Raw genomic sequence first — 20,080 nt, forward strand, 5'->3', positions numbered from 1 at the left:
AGAGGTCAAGTCATTTGCTTCTGTTCTTAGCTGATGTCATTTTGTTGAGTTTCCATTTGCTACTTCTGAATCCTGTGTCTGTCAGTTGCCAGCCTGGGAAGTCAAATTCTGCCATTGCCCTAGCCCGTCCTGTTCATTGAGTGCACATAGTTGTTTGCTTTTGCTTGGCTGGTCACGAAACCTGCAGAGCAGATTGCTCCCCTTTGGATGTTCTTGAGGTGTACCTGCATTTTCTCCTATGTATAGTCCAACATTTGTAGCTAGACCGCAGTTTTAGTTAGGATGTTTACTTTGGGTGTATCAAATTCACTCTGTTCTAAGGGATTCATTCCAGTTCCTAATAAGACCATGGCTCAGGGTGTTAGTTGAGGAGTTTTTTTCTGCCTTCAGTCCCTTGCAGAATTCCCTTGATATCAGTAGGAGATTTGCACAGAGATCAAGGTGAGAATCTAGCCAGCACAGCATATAATGTAGTAGACTTTGTATTGTACTACTAGTTCAGAGGACAAGGCCTCAGACTATTGGGTATTGGTACAAATTCCTAGTAAGTTACCACTGAAGTACTTTTTTTCTTCTAATTCAGTAAGATGTATCCTCACAATACCTTTCCTTCCTGACTAAATGCAGGAAGTCAAAAAAAACAAAGCTGAATCAATTCAGTCTCCACAGGTTAGTCTAAGCTGTGCAGGTTGAACTGATAAGCAAGTGAACAGATATTCACTTTTGATTCTGGAAATGCAGCCACATGCCTGCAGAGGCCCAGGCCTGAAGCTATGGGGTGCTAGAGCATGCCTCCCTGCTCAGCTGGAGTAGACAGCTTGAGCTAAGGTTAGCCTGCCCACCTGCAAGGTGGGCCTTGTGAAAAGCATTCTGGGGGACTGTGAGTTAACTTGAACCTGGAGGGTATCTGGGACAGTTCAATAAACAGATTTAAACTAAATCAGTTACATCTGATACTACATCCATCCTGGTTTATCTTACACCAGTGTCAGCCATTTTGAGAGTGGCTTATATGCACTGAACCATTGTGTTACAGATTTGAACTGGTTTCCAATCACTTATACTGGTTTATGTTTAATTTTTGTCTTTAGCTTATATGGATATCCTATGTGTTAGATTGTGTGTCAGCATGAAATGTAGTCATTTTCAACCCAGATATGATGTTTGAATGGAGTAAGCATTTCTAGTCAATAACTCTTCTTGGCTAAATACTGGCAGTCAAAAAAGTTGAACTGATTCAGTCTTGGCAGGTTAGTCTAAGCTGCAGAGATTGAACTGATAAGCAAATGAATACACATTCACTTTTGATTCAGGAAATGGAGCCACATGCCTGCAGTGCTCCAGAAGCTGGCGAGTGCTAGAGCACACCTGCCAGCCGCTGCCAAAAGGGAGGGAAGAGAGAAAGACTTTTCCCCACTCCTTGCTAGAGCTGAGGGGGCATGGCCAGGCCTCAGCAAGGGGGGCAGGAGGAAGGTGGTAGCATTCAATTTATAAAAGCTTGAACAAGAATAGTTCTTTTTTCTGAAAAACTATAATCTGAAAACTATAAACACAGCATGGGTGCTGTGTTTGCTTACTCTTCTTGTTGCCCCTGAGGTATGTGGGATTTGCAGACCAGCATCAGAATAGCAGGATGCCACAGGGTGGCTTGTCAATTCCCATTCTTGCTTCCAGGTTCCTCTGGGATTTGTAGTCCACAGTTGCTGCCAGCACTAAGTTTAGCAGAGCAGGGCAGCTCCATACTTGGGGGAAGGTGTGTGTGAGTTCATGCCGAATTGTATAAGGACTGAATTAAGCACAGGCTCTGACCTGGATGTTCAATTTAAAACTTTTATTGTTTCACAAAGCCATAAACTAAAGGAGGTCTGTTGGTTCACGAGGTTCCCAAATCAAGCCCTTGCTTTCTAACTCGGAGGCTAAGTGCGGCTGGCTGATTCAGTAGTCTCAGAGCTTGTCAACAGCTCATTTAAAAGGAGTCCCTTATCTTTTTTTAGACAAAAGATACAAAACTGTCCCCATTCTGACAGTGAGGCATCTAACATAACTTTACTATTACTTATATAGGATTACACTTATACATATGCATTTCTAATTCTTACTTCTATTGGTTATTTAGTTAACTTATCAATATCATAATTTCAGGTGATACGCTCTGTATTATAATTTTTACACTTCTTATGTTAATTCTTAATGGCCTTTATATTCCTTATGCTAATTTTTAATAACCTAAATACATTATTCATCTATATGTTTTGCTGTCTTTAGCAGGGTTAAAATGTCAAGGCTGACATAATATGTGGTTGTTTTTCATCATTGTGGTTTAGCCATGCGGTTTCCTGTTTTAACAATATAAGCTGCTTGCTTGCTATTTTTATCATTGTCCAAGGGTCAGAAGGTCAGCATTTTCATCTAAGGGTCAGAAAGTGATTACCAGAATGTCAATCGGTGACTCCTCAACCTCTTTGAAGCATTCTGGGAGTTTTAGTGCATTATTCTTAATGCTAGGCCTTGCTTAGCATAAGCACTATCTCACAAGGTCCCTCCCTTCCTGGCCTCAGACACCAGCGGAAGTTTGCCTGGGGTGCCAGTGAGTCAGCCATCACTGGTCCAGCTAGGGAGCAGAGGGGCAGTGACAGCCCTGCTTCTCTGGAGCAGACAGCCCAGCCCAGAGCTCAAAAGCATGCTGGGATGCTGAAGGACTCTGATTTATCTTAAACCAGGAAGGGGTCTGGGACAGAAGTTTCATAAACTGGTTTGACCTAAATCAGTTAAGTCTGATACTACGTTTAACCAGGTTTATCTTAAACCAGTTTCAGCCATTTTGAAACTGGTTTCTGTGGACTGAGCTTCTGTTCTGTTACAGCTTTAAACCAGTTTCTGATCAGTTAAGCCAGTGTAGGCATAACTTCTTTCCCCAGCCCTTATATAGATAGATGTTCATTTGGGTTGCATGGAAAGTTCTTCATGGCCAGAGCAGTGCCTTTCAATCCTGACAGGTGCTTTTTGGCACTGCTGCAATATATGTAGTACTATCTGTGTTTCATATAAGTAATAATAAAGATTGTATGTGTGTTACTCTCAAATCTTGACATACGAAGGTTTGCAGAAAAATTGTGTAGCCTTTGCTAAGGTTCACTGCCTGTATTTGCATGCAGATACTCATTCAAACTCAAGCTTGCTTTTTCTGTTTTTCTCCTTTAAATATATTATTTGTGGAGACTAAAGCTCTGACCTTGCAAATGAGTCCAGGATATTGCATAAGGCTTTTTCAGTGTTTTGGGTTCTGCCATCTCAGCTTAAATATAATAATTAATATGAGAATATAGCGTGTATTAAAGGGAACATTTTACATTTACAAGTAGCTTTAAGCTTCTCATGCCTTTATTAATAATACTAGTATATACATAGCATAAACATAATTAACAGGCTTTTAAAATGGCAAAAGTATCTTTATTGAGTGAAAGGAATTATGAAATGCAAGTGCTACATCATCATCTCTGTATTGGCAAGATGAGCCTAATTATGATTCTGAAAAGTCTGACAGATCTTCTTAGTCTTGAATGCCTGACTGACCCTGAACCCACCTCGCTGAATGAATGGTAGATTATTAGCTTTGAATAGGGATCATGCCTTTTGTCTCTACACTACTCTGTCTTCCCCCCCACCATACATTTACTTTTATAAATATGTGTACTTGTGATCATTCAAGAAATTTGCAGACCTTCAAATGTCTACATCTATAAATATGTATAAACTTATGAATATGCATTTGCTAATATGTTGCATAATGATAAAGCATTATAATATGGAATAGTTTATGTTGTATTATCCACAAAGATTTCACTTGCTTATATTATTAAAGAAATGCCTACTGTAAGAGGAGGAGAAGTACAGTATTGCAGAATGATGTAATAGCTTATCTTTTTTAATCCAGTTTGTCCATACCCATAACACTAGATTGCATCCCATAAACAGAATATGTTGGAAGCAATGCTGGGATTACCTTTTAAAATATTACATTTCCGCATATCGGGTTTCAGTGTTTGGGGGGAAACTATGAAATGGACAAGTCTGGAGACTGAAGTCGCCTTTTATACACAGAACAGGCACAGCATAGATAGGAGCAGTTTGCTCAGGTGTGGGCCTAAGCACAATGAGACAGGAGCTATCTCTAGGGGAGCTGGTTCATTTTAGCTTCCTTTGTCCCTGATCCTTGTAGCTTCTCTCCCCATATCCTTGGGACCTTGCAGGATTGAGCCCTGGATCTTTGGTCTGTTGGCAGAGACTGCTAGCGGAATGTTAAATGTACTGATTTTTGTTTTGTTTTGATCATCTGATTGCTAGAATCACCATACATGCCGTGACTGCTAAACACACTTACAGGTTAGGTATATTCAAAAAGCTTGAGGCAGAATCTATCTAAGTTGCACAGTTTTCTGCAAGTAGTGTAGTTTAGATCGGTAGTGAACAGAACATACATTTGCCCTTTGGTTGGAGGGGGGCAAATCTTAGACTAGATTCCACCATTTTGAAACCAGTCTGTGTGCGCTGAACTTCTATTCTGTTATTGGTTTTGTGCACTGAACTTCTGTTCTGTTATAGGTATAGATAAAATAGTTTCCTGTCACTTATACCAGCAACGTATAATGTCTGTACCTGGCCAAAAGGATATATACTGGCTGTTTGGGTCACTTCCAGGTTACATCTAATGCAGCATTTACCTTGTGGTCAGCACATATGCTGCTGTAGGCTCCCTGCTCCTGGTTGCCTCACAAGACAACAATAGCAACTTCACATCACTACTGAATTGGATAGCTTTAGGCTCTCTCTTTGTGCATGCTGAGCCACACAATCTAGGCTCATTTTGATTTAATGTAACTCACTGTGTGCATGCTTATGCTTGCATTATTTCAGAAATATTGATATACATGCTTAGTTTGAACACTCTTCCTCTTAGCATTGTTCATGTGTTGCCCCTGCACCTAAAAGTATTCCTGATTACCATGTTACCAAGAATCAGTGCCAGTGGCAGAAGAAGGAAAATAATGCTTCACTGTTAATTTTCTGAGGGTGGTAAGTACCTCATCAGGGTTTTCCAATTTCAGGAAAAATATCAACTTATAACCCAGGTAAGAACAGTTCTTTAAAGTCAAAATCATACAGACAACAGAACTTAGATAAAGGATGCCTATTGCATATCTAAATAGAAAGGCACCATTTCTTACATTACAGTCTCTAAGGGCAGAGTAAAGGATTGTAAAAATGTCCATGCAAAATCATTTGAAATCTCGGTCATACACTTGGGTTTCTCACTGGCAATGTAATCTGTCCCAGATGGATAAAGTCTGTCTAATTCCAACAGATAGAAACAGGTTCTGACTTTGGAATGCCCAGCTCACCTTTTTGGAGCCTGGTTCTGAGAACAGGTTAGTTTTCTTATGTTCATTTTTATCTCAGTATATCTGTAACTTACGATGACTGAAATATTACCGAGTAAAGCCTTAACCACGGGAACACCCTTTGGTGTCTGATAGTGAAGTCTATTTCCTCAGTTTACACAGCTTAGTATATATTTCATCTGCAGAAACAGACATCATTGGTGTTGAAAGCGATCTAATTATTATGCGGACATCACCTGAGACATGGTTAGGGATCTGAGGGATCGTCACTACAGCTAATTCAGAAAAAAAAGCAAAAGACTTCATGTATAAACCTTTAAAACAGGAGACCAGTATCAGATGCTGAGCAGAATAATCATTTTAAGTAGCTGAACCAGATTACTGCATGTTGACCGTTTTCATTTGCGAATACATTTATTTTTAATATTAGTGGGCATTGTTGGGTACAGCAAACATTAAAAGAGCTTGACAATATCTGAACCAAGATTTTGGTGTCAAACAGTAGGTGGCATTTCATTTTATTCTCATGGTTGATTAAAATTTTATTAGCAATATCCTTTAAAGAAATATTGGCAGTGCAGCTCTTTAGGGATGAGCAACCTAAAGACTTGCTTTCCTGTTTCCATAGCAACACAGCATTTTCATCCTTTCAAGACAACCTAGCTTGCATCATATACTGCAAGGGTATTAGATTCAGAAGAACTATGTTAACAGCTCAGTATCTTTCCCAGCTCCTTAAATTATGTGGCAAAAATGAACTTAAAGCAACAAGAGCACGAACTCCTCTTGTGAAAGATATATCTTGTTACTAAATTATTTTTTTGGATGCTGATTTCATTAGAATAAGGATGGGGGCTTGTCCTCTTGATTGCAGTACTGTTTTAAAGGTAAAGTCATGGCAGTTTCATTGGAAGTAACGAATATTTTACATTGGGGCAGTAGATTTTTGATCAGCTGATCAGAGTTGCAAAACTGATTCCTGCTCCTATTGCAATGTAAATTACTTGATTGATCAAATCAACCTTTTAACGGACATAGTTCCCAGTACAGTGAGCACTATCAGAATCTTTACAACTGCCGTGAAGACTATGTTAAGTGTAAAGATGATGGGGAAAAAATGAAGTAACTAGACAAAGGACAAATTTATACATGACAGACATTGGTTATGGCTAATGGCCCAGCACTCTGGAAGCATACTGTTGTGCTGCTCCTCAGGGATATCATTTTTGGCTACAAAACACACAACTTAATAGCTTCTTCACCCCTGGTTACCAGCAGAGATATAATGTGAGACCTCCATCTACCCATTGGGTATTTCCTTGCCCATGTAAAGCTGTCTATTCAACACTACCTTTTACCGAATGGGATGGTTCTTGGGGCTCTACACAGACACTGTCCTGCTGGGGACTGGGCTCCAGGGGCCTCACATCACCCCTATCCAGCCAGGATTGGGTTCCAGGGGCTCTGTGCTGGCCCTGCATACCCCATATAGTGCACAGGGCCACAGCCCATGAGGCTCACCACAGACCCATGGAGAGTCCCATAGGCCAGATGACATGGCACCAAGAGCCAGATCTGGTCCACGGGGCAGGAGTTATCACCCCTAGTCTAGTGCTACTGCTTGCATGACACAAGCCAAAGATTTTACAAACAGTTTATGCATCTGGCCCAGAACTTTTGTTTGAGCTCTAACATCTCTTTTAGAAATACCCAGTCTTGACTTAAAGACTGCAAGTAGTAGTGAATCTACCAAATTCCCAGAGAAGTTGGCCGTGTTGTCCATATCCTCCATCTTAGAAAAGTGCAGCATATTTACAGGTCAAATTTGTCTAACTTCAGCTTCTACTTATCGGATCTCTCTAACCCTCAGTACATTGTGGTCCTTAAATATCAACCAGGCCAATTAACTCTATACTTTCTTTTTCAGAATTAAAGTGATAAAATCATTATTTGAATGATAAATTGTAAAATACTTTTAGAATGAGAGAGGTATTTAAATGATGCATAAAGATATAGGACTCCACAATATTCTTCTCCTGGCCTGAAAATGTTTCATTTTCTGTTCTCCTTTTGTATAAATTTTTCCATTGAAGTTATTTGAAATGTATTGAGGTCTGTCAATAAAAAGCAAGAGCTTTCCTAGTAGCTGTTGCTATAGTTACACAGAGCAGCTCTTAGTCTCCTTCACAGTAAATAAAACACCTGCAATTCCTTAAAAACCCTGATTTGCAGCATAAGGTAAAAAGACAAAATGCTGATTCACAGATGTAGAGCAAGCATTAGAGGTCTTGGTCTCCCTAGTCTTCTTGCTGCTCGTCCCCTCTCTCTTCACCCCAGTGGTCAAGGAAAATAACCTGTGGAGGGAGAAAAAGGAAAAGATCTGTTCCAAAATGTGCTGGATGCCTTCTGCTTCTGATAGAAATGGTCTCTGCATTTCTGAGGAGTCAGAAGATAAAGAAAAAGCTAAGCACTAAGATGAGCCTAGAAGTTTCAGTTCCTAAAGCATCCCAAGGAAAGCTCTGGTGCAGGGATGGGCAGTTATTTTGGGCAGAGGGCTGCTCTTTGAGTTTTGGCAAGCTATCGAGGGCCGCATGACAGGCAGCCCAGTACAGATAAATATTAATTTTATAAAATTTTTAGGGGCCCTGCAGGCCGGATAGAATGGCCTGGTGGGCCGCATCCAGCCCCTGGGCTGCATTTTGCCCACCCCTGCTATAGCAACTGAAATACTGGGGTGTTGTGGTGCTGAATGATACTATAATATTAGTGCCACTTATGGCAGTCTTCGCTAGAGAAATGCACTGTCAGAATTGACAAACCTCTAAAACAGTCTGGGCAGTCTTGCTGTGATGGAGAATGATGTACCTTTTTCTGATTATGGAGCACTGGATTTAATTTTTGTACAGCAAAAATCTTGAAATAATTATATTTGATCCTGAGGGAAGACATTGGGGTCAAATATGTGCATCTATGTGTGGGTAAGGCCCCTGGCAGACATGCAAAAAAAGAATTAATGGCACCTGACAGTTCCGCACAATCATGCTTCCTGCCATGCCACACATGCATGGCAAGAGGCATCATTGTGGAAGAAAGCATCAGATCTCATCGGGGGAGCCCAGGATTCTCCTGGCCAGCTCTGTGCTCCCCCTGCTCTGACAAGTAGCAAGGTTTTGTGGCTGGGAGCCCTGTCAGCTAATGGGGCTCCCAGCTGTTACAGGCTATCTGGGCCCTGTAAGTATATTAATTTAGCTATTAGGCTGTTTGGTTTGGGATTGAGGAGGCGGAGTTAGGAGTAAAGTAGCGGTAAGTTTATTATAATACACACATACAACAGTTAACAGAAAGATAAATGGGATAAGCAGATAATGCAGTATTAAAGAGTTAATAGTAAATAATAACAATAGATTAATTTGTTTCAGGCTAGTTGAGCACTGCGAGGGTATTAGGTACTGGCTGTTGAAAACAACAGACAGACAGACATGGGTTGGCAACTTATTGGCAGTCTTTTAATGCCAGGTGATTCTAGTGAAGTCAGGCATTTTTGATTGACGCTGTTTGAGGGATTACTGGGGAAGGTTTTTAAATTAGGATTTGATTTTTACTTACATTGGGAGTTTGGAGTTTGGGCTTGGAACAGCAATTACTGTTTTGTTTTGTTTTTTGTACTGGTTACTTGATTTACGTGTTTTTTATACTTAGTTTTATGTTAATTTGTTGGCTTGGAGCTACTCACAATGTTGTTTTATAGCTATTACCCTATGGAATTAAAAGATGTTAAAAATTATTATAAAAGGTTACTACCCAGACTTGGGTTTATTCAATAAGCAAATTGCAACGCAGCATCTTCAGGTTTGAAATTAACGTTACTCTGCTTAAATCCAACCCCTTCAGAACTCTCTGACTATGCTTTTTTGAGATGTGCTTTCCTGGAATGTGCTGGGTAGACCAGGTGGTTGAATCCAATTTTTATCATCATCAAGGCTAAATTCTGAGCAAAAAAAGAACTATTAGGTCAGCTAATTTCACAGCTATAGCTTTGTCTTTAAGGCCTAGTCAGTTTTACAAACAGTTACAAGTTACATTTGCAAGTTACAAAAATACAAGCTTTATATTAGACAAAAAATTCCAAATGCCTCTAAGAAGCACAAAGTTTTTGCACATGTTTTGTATAATAACTGTGCGGCTTATTCTTTGTTTTATCATGCCATTAATTGCATTAATGTGTGGCCGTGTAATGACTTAAGATGTAATTAACTGGTTAATCATGTCTTAAATATAACATGGGGCAGGGTTACTTCTCTTTTCTACTTATCAGAGTAGAAAAATAAAGCAGTCCAATTTCATTATAATAGAGAACAAGTAATTCATTACTGAGCCAATATATGGTAAATTTTCATAAACATGATACAAGACAGGGCCAAAGGTCCAACTGACCTAATACTTCAGAAAAGAACCTCATGGCTTTTAAAAAAAAAAAAAAATCATATTTGTAACAGTAGATGAGTTTAACTGGCTAACTAAATAATAGCAGGCAGTTTTATTATTTATTTGCCTTATGCTAATGCCAGGGCACCGTAGTATCGGATGTTCTACAGCAGGGGTAGACAGTTATTTGGGCTGGGGGCCACTTAACGGGTTTTGGTGAACTGTTGGGGAGGAGAAATATAATGTGAACTGTTTGGGAGGAGAGGAGAGGGGTAATTGATCCTATCCAGCTTGCCAGTTGTAACCAGGAGCCTGAGGAGGGAAGGCTGAGTTCTGTGCCATGCTGCTGTGCTGTATCTGGGGCTGGGCTGTGCAGCACACACATTTCTCTACCCTTCCCCACACTCAGCTTCCTGTTGGTGCTGCAGTCACCGGCAGCCAGGCCCACACAGGATGGGGCACGATGCAGCGTGCCAGGTAGTCATTTCACCCACCCACCCATTATGATGAGCCTCTGCTGCTGCAACACCATACCAAAAAAGTCAGGGACAGCTGTCCTAGACCGAGTCCACACCCCCCATGGAGGCAGTGGCTTGTTGCAATGTGTGGGCAGGGATGGGACAGCTACTCATCGTACTGCATCAGGCCCCACCTGGTGGCAGCTGCAGTGCCAGGACAGTGCATCTGCAGCACCAACAGGAAGCTGGGTGGGAAGGGAGGGGGCAAGGATTCTGTGCACTGTGCAGCCCAGCCAGGCCCAGCTGGAGCAGAGCAGAGCAGTGCAGAGCTCAGTACAGCCTCCTCAGGCTCTTGGCAGCAGCCAGTGGGCCAGATAGGATCAGTTGGCAGGCTGGATACAGCCCATGGGCTGTATTTTGGCCACCCCTGTTCAGACACAGTAAACCAGAGCCCTACCTCAAAAAGCTTACAGCTTAAATAGATAACATAGAGGGGGATTTGAAGTGGAAATACAGATACAAAGAGATGAAGTGGCTGGCTCAGAGTAACTCTGGTAGGGCCAGGAATAAAGACTGGGCCTTATGTGTCTCAGTTTGAGGGTCCTGTCCATTGAAGTAACAGAAACTCTTCCTATCTCAGAAACTGGGAGAGTTGATGGGAATCGCTTCTGAAAGCCAGGAAACAAAATTGCTTTCATACGTTTGCAACGCAATATTGAAGAAACCCAGCTCTAAGAAAAAAAAAGGGGGGCTGGTGGCTCAGGATTTACTGAGAAGGTCCTTCCATCTAGGATATGTGAGAAGGGTTCATTATTCAGTGTCTCTTTTTCCTGTTTTAAGAAGAGAAAACTTGTCTTCTGATCTCATTCTAAGGATTTGAACTTATTACAATATGTCATCTTGTTAGAACCTGGCCTTGACTGTTACCAGTTAGACAACAACAAGGTTCTGTGCATCTTTGCAGTCTGTGTGAACAAGAACAGGTGTTAAACCATCATATTGACTATTGCTGCTTGTACCCTACTGAGACCAGGGCTTAACCACAGCTTGCAGACAATCTGAACATGATTTATTCTTTTCTACCTTGGCTGCAAAATAATGGCCAGCATTGTATTAATTAACTTAAATCCTTGAAGATGTGCTGTGAGAATTGCATTTTATAGTGAATAAAAAGCCCATCATATAATTGTCTTCTGCAGAGCCAGAAAATTTCATGGTAGCAAAGGTGTCCAGCTGCCAGAGAACAGAAATTAGTTTGCAATTCTGTCATAAAAGGTGAAGCATCTTTTAAAGGCCAAGGGAAAACATACTTAGTGATATGGGAGCTGTGGACTAATTAATTAGCAATATTTCCTTATTACAAAATTCTGAATGATGTTGCCTTTCATGTTGGAAAGTAAACACTTAGCTTAATCAGTAACCTTTCAGCAAGACAGACTGGCAAGGAAAGAAGGTGTTGAATATCAGAACTTATGCAATTAGCTGAACCATTGTTTAATAAACTGACTTAAGGACTGAAGACCATTGTAAACAAGAAAGCTTTCATCTTTCTCCCGCATAAAAGACATAATTCTTGCTTCTTAAGAAAACTACTGAGATATGATGGTTTCCCTTCATACTAATAGCATGCACAAATCATTAAAAATCCCATCCATCAGGCAATTGAATAAGATGATAAAAGTGTCTTTTTACATTAAACCATCCATAATTTGCAATCTTCTGAACTGACCCTTTACTTTCTTGCTTTTCCTGTCTTGTATATTGAACCAATTAGTTGCCACAGATGCTATAAAACTGTAAGACCTGATGCCACCTGGTAAGGTGCCAGTCCTATCCTGAAAAGTCATATAATGCTTTCTATGATCTTAGAAGTCCAGCTTACTAGTAACTCAAAAATGCATTTAGATGCTATTTTTGTTTGGATAAATTGAATTTTAAAAGACTAATTAGACCTAAATTTTCAGAAGTGTCTAGTGTTTTTGGATGATCAAACGTTTTGGGTGCCCAGGGCTTTGACAACACGTGAACTTCTGAAGGAAAGTACTTGACAGTTTATGAATATAAGATGTCTTTAAGGTGTCTCAGGTTGGTCACTCAGCAATTGAGATATCCCCAAATAACTAGTAATTTACTGGTCAACGTAGTCTTAAACATTTGAAGAGAAGTTTGTGTAGTGGAATGCCATTGTACTGCAAGGCCAAGAGTTATAAATCTGTCTAGAGGAAAGGGTGAAGTGGCAGGAAGTACCACGAGGCTTGCTTCTGGTTGAGGTTACACAGGAAGGTAATGAGGCCCAAAGAGAAAAGGTACACTGCTGGCTAAGGAGGTGCGAGCAGACAACCAGTGTGTGTATAAGCCGCTGATTAGCCTGTGTTGGCTTCATACACAGCTGTCTGTCTGCTGCAGCCTTCCTTACAGTTGACTGTGAAGCTGCAGTAGTAAAGACATTTCAAGTCTCAGTACCTCTACTGCAGTTCCTATAGATGGCCAAGATGGCTGCCATTGTACCTGCAAGAGCCTCTTACTTGTCTTGAACATGTGTATTTACTTACAGAGTGTGAATAATTACATATATAAGCAGGTTTTTGTGTATAAGTTTGTCCAGAGCTGATGCGTACATGCAAGAGTTTCATAAATACGTATGACAAATTCTTTAGACAAAGTGTGGTTCTGGCAATGTCAGGTTTTCCTTTCCCTTTTACTAAGTTGATGTATTCTTCTCATTAGGATATTTCTGGGGGATGGGGAATTTAATTTTTTTCTGTTAAAATGATGAACAAAAAACAGTTGAATGGTGTCATCCTAATATAGCATGGGCGTCAGAAGTTGTCCATATAGTCGATGGTGCTTTCTCATCATTTTGATAATGATGCACTTTATCATTATGTTTTCCACGATCATTAACTTTTCCATGTCACTTTATTTGCAGGGCTCCAGTGCTTCATTTTTTTCTATAGAGGGGCATTTCTCCAAACTCCTTTGAGGTGAAGCAGTTATTTGACAGAGTCCAACAGCAGTACTCAGAAGCTTAGGTCAGGAAATTAAAAGAAATTTCAGTGATTAAAACTATTGGGTAAATTTTAGGTAGGCTGAATCTAGGTTTGAAATTTAGATAGGCCACATGGTTTAACACATCTATATTCTTTGAACAAGTGTCACAGAATATTTTATGGTTACGCATAGTAAAATTTGTTATTTTAATGTAGCTTAGAGAGAACAATTCTATTAACAGAGGAGTCGTTGACTTCCTGCTGGGACATTGGTTAGCCTTTAGCTCAGAAAGAAGATTGCTGCACAGTGCATCTCCAGCACCACTTTTTATTGTTTCAGAGTTTTCCTTTATGTTCTCAAAAGAGTTCTGACTCATCTGAACTGATCAGATCTGGCAAGTTCAAAACCCCAGGTGTATGGCTGCCATATTGGTCTTCTGTAGAGCATTTGCCTACATTTTCTCTAAAAAACCCATTTTAGAATTGTTTAATTAAACAGGCCAGCATTCCTTTGCTTAATCACTTCAAATACTGTCATTTCTGTTTCCAAATATAAAGACAATTTGTTGAAGAAAAGATTCAGCATATCGTAAGCTTACCCTGCAGACTCTGAAAATATACCTAGACTGACAGCAAACATGTGGGTAGGTAGATATAATATATATACTTCTACATATAGACATTGTAGATAAAGCTAAAAGGGCCTGAAGCCTTATATGTGGAAATCTGCCATTTCACCAAAAGCGCTGGCTGATTTGATGTTAGCTTTCTGAGCTAGCCTGTCAGTAATAATCACCATAACCTGGAACGACCTTCCAAATCTTGAGTGACAGCAAGGCTGTAGCTTAAATCCAACCTTTCCACAGTCTCTTTGAGTACTAATGAAAATATGTTTGTTAAATAAAGCCACATGTGGACAAAACATAGACAATTGGACCCTTAGGGAGTATTGCTGCACTTGAATCAAGAATCAGAATGTGATAAGAAAATGTTCTGTAAACTTCTTCCCGCCTTCTGCTGTGCTGCCTATTGGGGCCCAGCTATATTAGGATTTATTTTAATTTTTGGTACAGATTTATAAAATAATTGTCAGTCCTAAAGCTAGAATGGGGGAAGGAGAAAGGTAATAGGAATGAGGCTGGCAATCACCCATAGACTTTGTCTTCCCTGCATACTCCCTGTGTTCCTGCCTTTTCCAAAGTGAGCAAAAAGCCTTGATCTTTAATTTTGACCACTATTATCTTGATGAAGCAAGACTGAAAATTGTTTCTAATTATGAAGAATACCTTGGTAGGAACTATCCAACATCTCTGACAGATGCATTCCTTTTAGGATCAGGGCTTCAGATTATTTCCTTTCCTCCCTTGAGTTCTGCAGAACGCTAAATAGTTGTTCACAGCTCCAGCTTTGGCTTTCAGTTATGGTGCTTTGATCTTCTGGACCTGGCACTGGCCCTCTTAGTTCTTCTGTCTATTTTGCTGTCTTATCTGTTTCGAGCCCAATAAGAGATTTACCTTCCTAGTTTTAGGTCCTTGAATCTGGATCCTGGCTAGATGAGTAGTTTTGATTTGTGGTGATCCTGTAAAAATTTGGGAAAATTTGTTGGAGTGGGACCCTTCCACCAAAATTCTTTCCTGTGTCCGGTGGAAGTGGGTTTCAGCAGGGAAAGAAAAAAAGGACCATATTATGTGCTCTTCATCTCCTTGTGCTACTCCTGTGCTCCCTCCTAAGTGTGGACCTAAGTGTGGTGCTAAACTGGTAGAGCCAAATTGATTGGACATCATTAGTACCATCTGCCATGGAAAAGACATGGAGCTGACATCTGACATCTAGGAACACTTGGCTTACGAACCGTATGTGATATCTCAAATCGTTGACTTGCGGCACTCTGATTTCCATCTTGATTGATTAACAAATCTATCAGCATTGCTCCCCAAATATCATTCACTATGAGAGGAATATAGGTAAACAGACAGAAAAGTGACAGTAATTTCCCTCAACCAACAAAGGAAACTGAATGTAGTACACACTGAGGGTTGAAGAGAAGCTGTGCATCAGCTGGAATCCCTAGCTTGACATTTTGAAGCAATGAATTCCCCCTGGTCCAGGACTGATCACATGTTAGTAGAATGTAAGCTAACTGCTGGCTAACATCTGGCCAGCTGTGTATCGAAGTATGCCAGTCATTCTGTGTCAGAACTGATAAAAATGAAGCATAACTAATTAATATGATAAAAACTAAAAGGGAACATTTGACGGGCAAACTGTAATAACACCAGCTGGAATTAGATCATTTGGGGGTGAAAAGAAACATCTTTGTTCATTCAGTTGACCACAGAAAAGAGGAAGAGACAAGAGGAAGGTTCTCCTTTGCAGTGGACCATGACTCTGATTCAGAGAAGCCAGGTGGTCATTGAAGCTGCATAATCAATATTGAGGGTGTAGGCAGTGGTGATTTTGTTTTTCATGGCTTTGTTGTAGAGCTTTTTCTCAGTGTTGATCCATCCATATGGCTTTCTACTCCCATGGTTTCACTTTGGATCCTAGGTTAATATGTATACTTCTACATATATAGACATTGTAGATAAAGCTAAAAGGGCCTGAAGCTTTATATGCTGAAGTCTGCCATTTCACCAAAAGTACTGGCTGATTTGCCCAGTGATTTGCTCCACTCTTTTGGAGCCAGCTTTTTAGTTAAAAGCGCCAGGCTTTATCTGAACTCACATGCTTTTGGTGCCATTTGAAAAAACAAAGCACAGCTTCATTTCAGAAATGCTGCTGAATTTCAGCAAACCTCCAAAGGAGTGTGGTAGGTCTGAATTTTGAGTTAAGTAGGGAAATTGGTTGTTTTCACTTTTCATCTTTTGTTGCTAATATTTTATATAGTACTCCCTAGGCTTTTCTCCTGGATTTTTGTATCCCTTCTTTAAGAGATGCTTATCAGTCCATTAAAATGTGATACATGATTGAGAGTAGAGTCCTGATTTAAGTTAATTTGGGAATATTAGTAGTTCATATGCTTTTTACTGCCTTTTAAGTTTCTTACTGTATTTACCTGAATCCCAAACAACTTTGAATTTTAGAATACTACCTCCTCTCCCTCCTTGATAATTAGATTCTATGCTGGGATGGGTCAGGGCTGGAGGCACCTGAGCCAGAGCAGAAGGCAAAGGGGTGGGGGGCAGACACACATGGGATGCAGGGGTGGGGAGGTCAGGGGGTGGGGGGCAGGGATAGGCATGGGGGTAGGATACAGGTTCCTGCCCTCCCCACTGCACTCTCTAGGGTGGCCATCATAGAGGACAGTTTGGTTGTCCTCTATTGATACAGAACCAGACACCTTTATGTCTTCTTTTTTTCTCTTTGGACATAAAGGTGTTGGATTTTGTATCAAAAGAGGACAGAGTAGCAGAAAACTGGAATCTCCTATATGATGGCCACCCTAGCACTCTCCCTTGCCACCCTCCAGCTGCATGCCCCCTCCCCAACCAAACCAGCCATCCTAGCCCAGGGCAGGCCATGGGTCAGCTCCGGCTTCAGCCCTGGGGCCAAAGTGTAGCTGACCTGCTGCCTGGCTCTGGGCTGGTACTCAAATACAAGATGAGACTGTTTTCTCCCCATGCTGACTTGGGGGGGTAGGAGGGAGGGGGGAACTTCACCTTGGATTTGAGTAAATATCACTGAAGTATCTGAGCAACTCTTGAGAATTAAGGAACTTATCCTACTAACTATAGTGAGTCATGGAGGTGCCATTATTTTTATTTTAAAGGAGGTGGGAAATTGAGTGACTTGCCTGAGGCCAGCACGTTTTAGCAATGAGGAAGTTGAGACTCTACTCACAGAATGAATAGGTTTTATGCTAAGGAATCTCAGCCTTGGCTGGATACAGTAGTGTAGCTTTTCCCACTCCTGCTCACGTTAGCGGTTTTTCCCTTTGAACCACGATCTAAGACCAAGAAAATGTTATTTGTAATAGTAAAGGTGACAAAGTAAAATTACCCACCTGCCTTCTTTCCTAAATCTCTCCTGTGGCAGTAGAATTTTTGGACAAAAAAGCTAAGACTGAGATAGTGGGTGAAATTCTGGCCCACTGATGTTAGGGGGGATTTTGCCATTAGGTACATCTATACTTCATTCACACTGATGATGGGGAGGAGAAGCAGTAACTATGGTATATTATAGGCATGCCCAAGCTAACTTTAAATTAGTTACCTTGGGTATTGGAAGCAGCTGAGCTGTGAAAGTGCAGACTCACCATAGGCTGCAGTCTTCCACAGGAGTGGGTAAACTAGCCCACAGTGAGCCCTCTGACTTGTTTGGGGACATCCCAACTAAATCCATGGGTCCAGGATTTCAGGCTGTTCAGTAGCACTTAAAACTTGTTAAATCAGAATTCCTGACTGCCTCACTGTTCACCATTGAGCTGCAACTATTTTTAACTGCTGAGGCAGTGTTTGCATAAACAACTGGCTGTATAAAAATCACATTGTATCAGTGGGAAAAGTGGAAACTTACCCAGCATTTGCCCTGTCTGCCTTTGACTTCAGGTGTGTTCCTCTTCCTGAAGTGAGCCCTGGAATTCACCTCAGATTTCCTGTGACTCATTGGAAAAATCCCTCCTTCATTTAATACAACAAGCAATTTTATTTTTAGATTTCATTCAGTCGCATATGATCACATCTCCCATTCTTATATGCATCCCAAAATTTAAAATGCAAGCTTTTCCTTTTACCTTGGAAAGTATAAATTGGAATTATGTAGGATTCCATATATACTCCTGTTAAAAAGGTTGTTATAATTTTTTTTTTAAACAGAAGCTCCTCATTATTCAGTGGAAATCAACCTCTAGGGCAAGAAATAGCTGCAGAAAAAAAGAGAATTTTTAAGTAGATGTGATCATACAGTATATTCTTTTATCTATTTTTTTTTGGTTTTTGTTTTTTTGAAGGGACTGTTTCATATAGCACTGTGAGCACATTAGCAGCACCTAAAAATCTCATATGTCAATACAATGCAAAAGGAAAAAAAAGCAAACCTATGGTTTTTTTACCATTTTTTTTTGTCAAGTCATCCTTTCCCTGGACTTTCATTCAAGGGCAAGAAGCATAAAGCTTCATATTGAGTATTTTGTTTCTAATTTCAGCCAGTGAAGCAGAAAAATACTGCAATAATAGCATTGTGAACCCTGGTAAAGCATAGACAAACCTGTTTTGCTTTCTGTTCTGTATAATGTATGTGCTGTCTGCACTCAGCAGGTAATAATAATGCAGTCTGGATGATTCTGTCTGACTGTTTTTATGCTGCACTCATCACCATGGTATCTAGAACCCTTACCTGACAGTGTTTGCAAGATGGCATCAGATTCAAAGTGCTGTCCCAGGATTTAGAGTCAGTGCACTAGATTTTAAGTAACTAAAACCAAGGGCTTTGACCCTGTTGCTCAAACCTTGCTTATTCATTTACATCAGTTCAGATTGGGTTTAAAGCCCTACCATACTGATTTGGTAGTGTACACCCACATCACACTTGTGTAAATGACTCCACACCAGTGCAAGCAATGGACGATTGGTTCCATTACGGCCTACGTCTCCGGTAGATGCATTTCTACAGCTCACTTTTGCCATGTTACTTCTGTGAAAGGATCTTCCACTTAGGAGCCAACTTCTGTTATCCTTACTCAGACTGAGTTGTACTGTCCTTCACAGGCAGTTTTTTTATCATACAACTTCACTGAAATCAACAATCCAATAATAGCTGGAGTAAGGATGACAGATCTTAACTTTAACCTATGAGCTAAGTACAGATGTTCAAAAAGCCCAGGGCTGAATTGATTCCTTTTTTGCAGGTTAGTCTAAGCTGTAAAAATCAAATTGAAACAGAAGCGAACATTTACCTTTGATTCAGGAAATGCAGCCACATGCCTGCAGTGGCTCAGGCCAGGGCAGGGGGGCACTACAGCACTGCTCTCTGGCATGTAACCAGCATGGGCTGTGTGTTCACTTCCTCTTCCTACCGCCCCTGAGATTTGTAGTCCAAAATCAAAACAGCAGGACACTGCAGGGTTGCTTATCATTTCTTCTTCCTGGTTCCAGGTGCCTCTGGGATTTGTAGATCACAGTCACAGCCAGCAGTAAAGTTGAGCAGGGGAAGGGGTGTTTAATCCCCCTCTGTGGCCTCAGACCCCAGCCACGGGGGGGCAGGTTCTCTTCGGTCCTGGAGACTGGGCTGCATCCCCAGTCGGGCTTGCCCTCCCACTCCCTTGTCAGCCAGCCCTCACTGCTTCAGAGTAGAGGGGTGGGACCAGCCCTGCTCTCTGGAGCAGACAGCATAGCCCAGCCCAGAGCTGAAGAACATGCTGGGATACTGGGGGACTGTGATTTAACTTGAACCAGGGAGGGGTCTGGGACAGAAGTTTCATAAACCGGTTTGACCCAAATCAGTTAAATCTGATGCTACATTCAACCAGGTTTACCTTAAACCAGTTTCAGCCATTTTGTAACTGGTTTCTGTGCACTGAGCTTCTGTTCTGTTACAGGTTTAAATCAGTTTTTGATGACTTAAACCAGTTTACGTGTAAGTTACATCCCTAGCTATGATGAAAAAGTCATGTTATTTTCACTATTTGCACCATTCAAACAAAGTTCTGGTGTATTTATTCATCAGAATGTTTAGGGGTAGGAATATAACTTTCATACATGAAAGTCACTTTCTGCCATGCCCAGTATCCCAATGGACCACATGCTATTGAGTCATCTGCAAAATCTTGAGATAAATCTTCCTAGTGGATAATTTCTTTGTCAGGAGTTTT

The 20,080-nt window shown here is 40.8% G+C and overlaps 1 protein-coding gene and 1 long non-coding RNA gene across 3 annotated transcripts in view; one reads left to right on the plus strand and one right to left on the minus strand.

Annotated features, from left to right (window-relative positions):
- Nucleotides 1–20,080, plus strand: part of SERGEF (secretion regulating guanine nucleotide exchange factor) — a 276,067-nt gene that overhangs the window by 234,797 nt on the left and 21,190 nt on the right. The gene's annotated exons all lie outside the window — the stretch shown is intronic.
- Nucleotides 7,660–17,852, minus strand: LOC149871461 (uncharacterized). Its single transcript, XR_016440531.1, has 3 exons — nt 17,788–17,852; nt 17,113–17,218; nt 7,660–7,753 (listed from the first exon to the last, which is right to left on the minus strand). It is a non-coding gene; the product is annotated as an uncharacterized LOC149871461 (long non-coding RNA).

This window comes from Crocodylus siamensis, chromosome 2, assembly GCF_052110815.1.
Source record: "Crocodylus siamensis isolate JL-2025a chromosome 2, ASM5211081v1, whole genome shotgun sequence".
NCBI lineage: Eukaryota > Metazoa > Chordata > Crocodylia > Crocodylidae > Crocodylus > Crocodylus siamensis.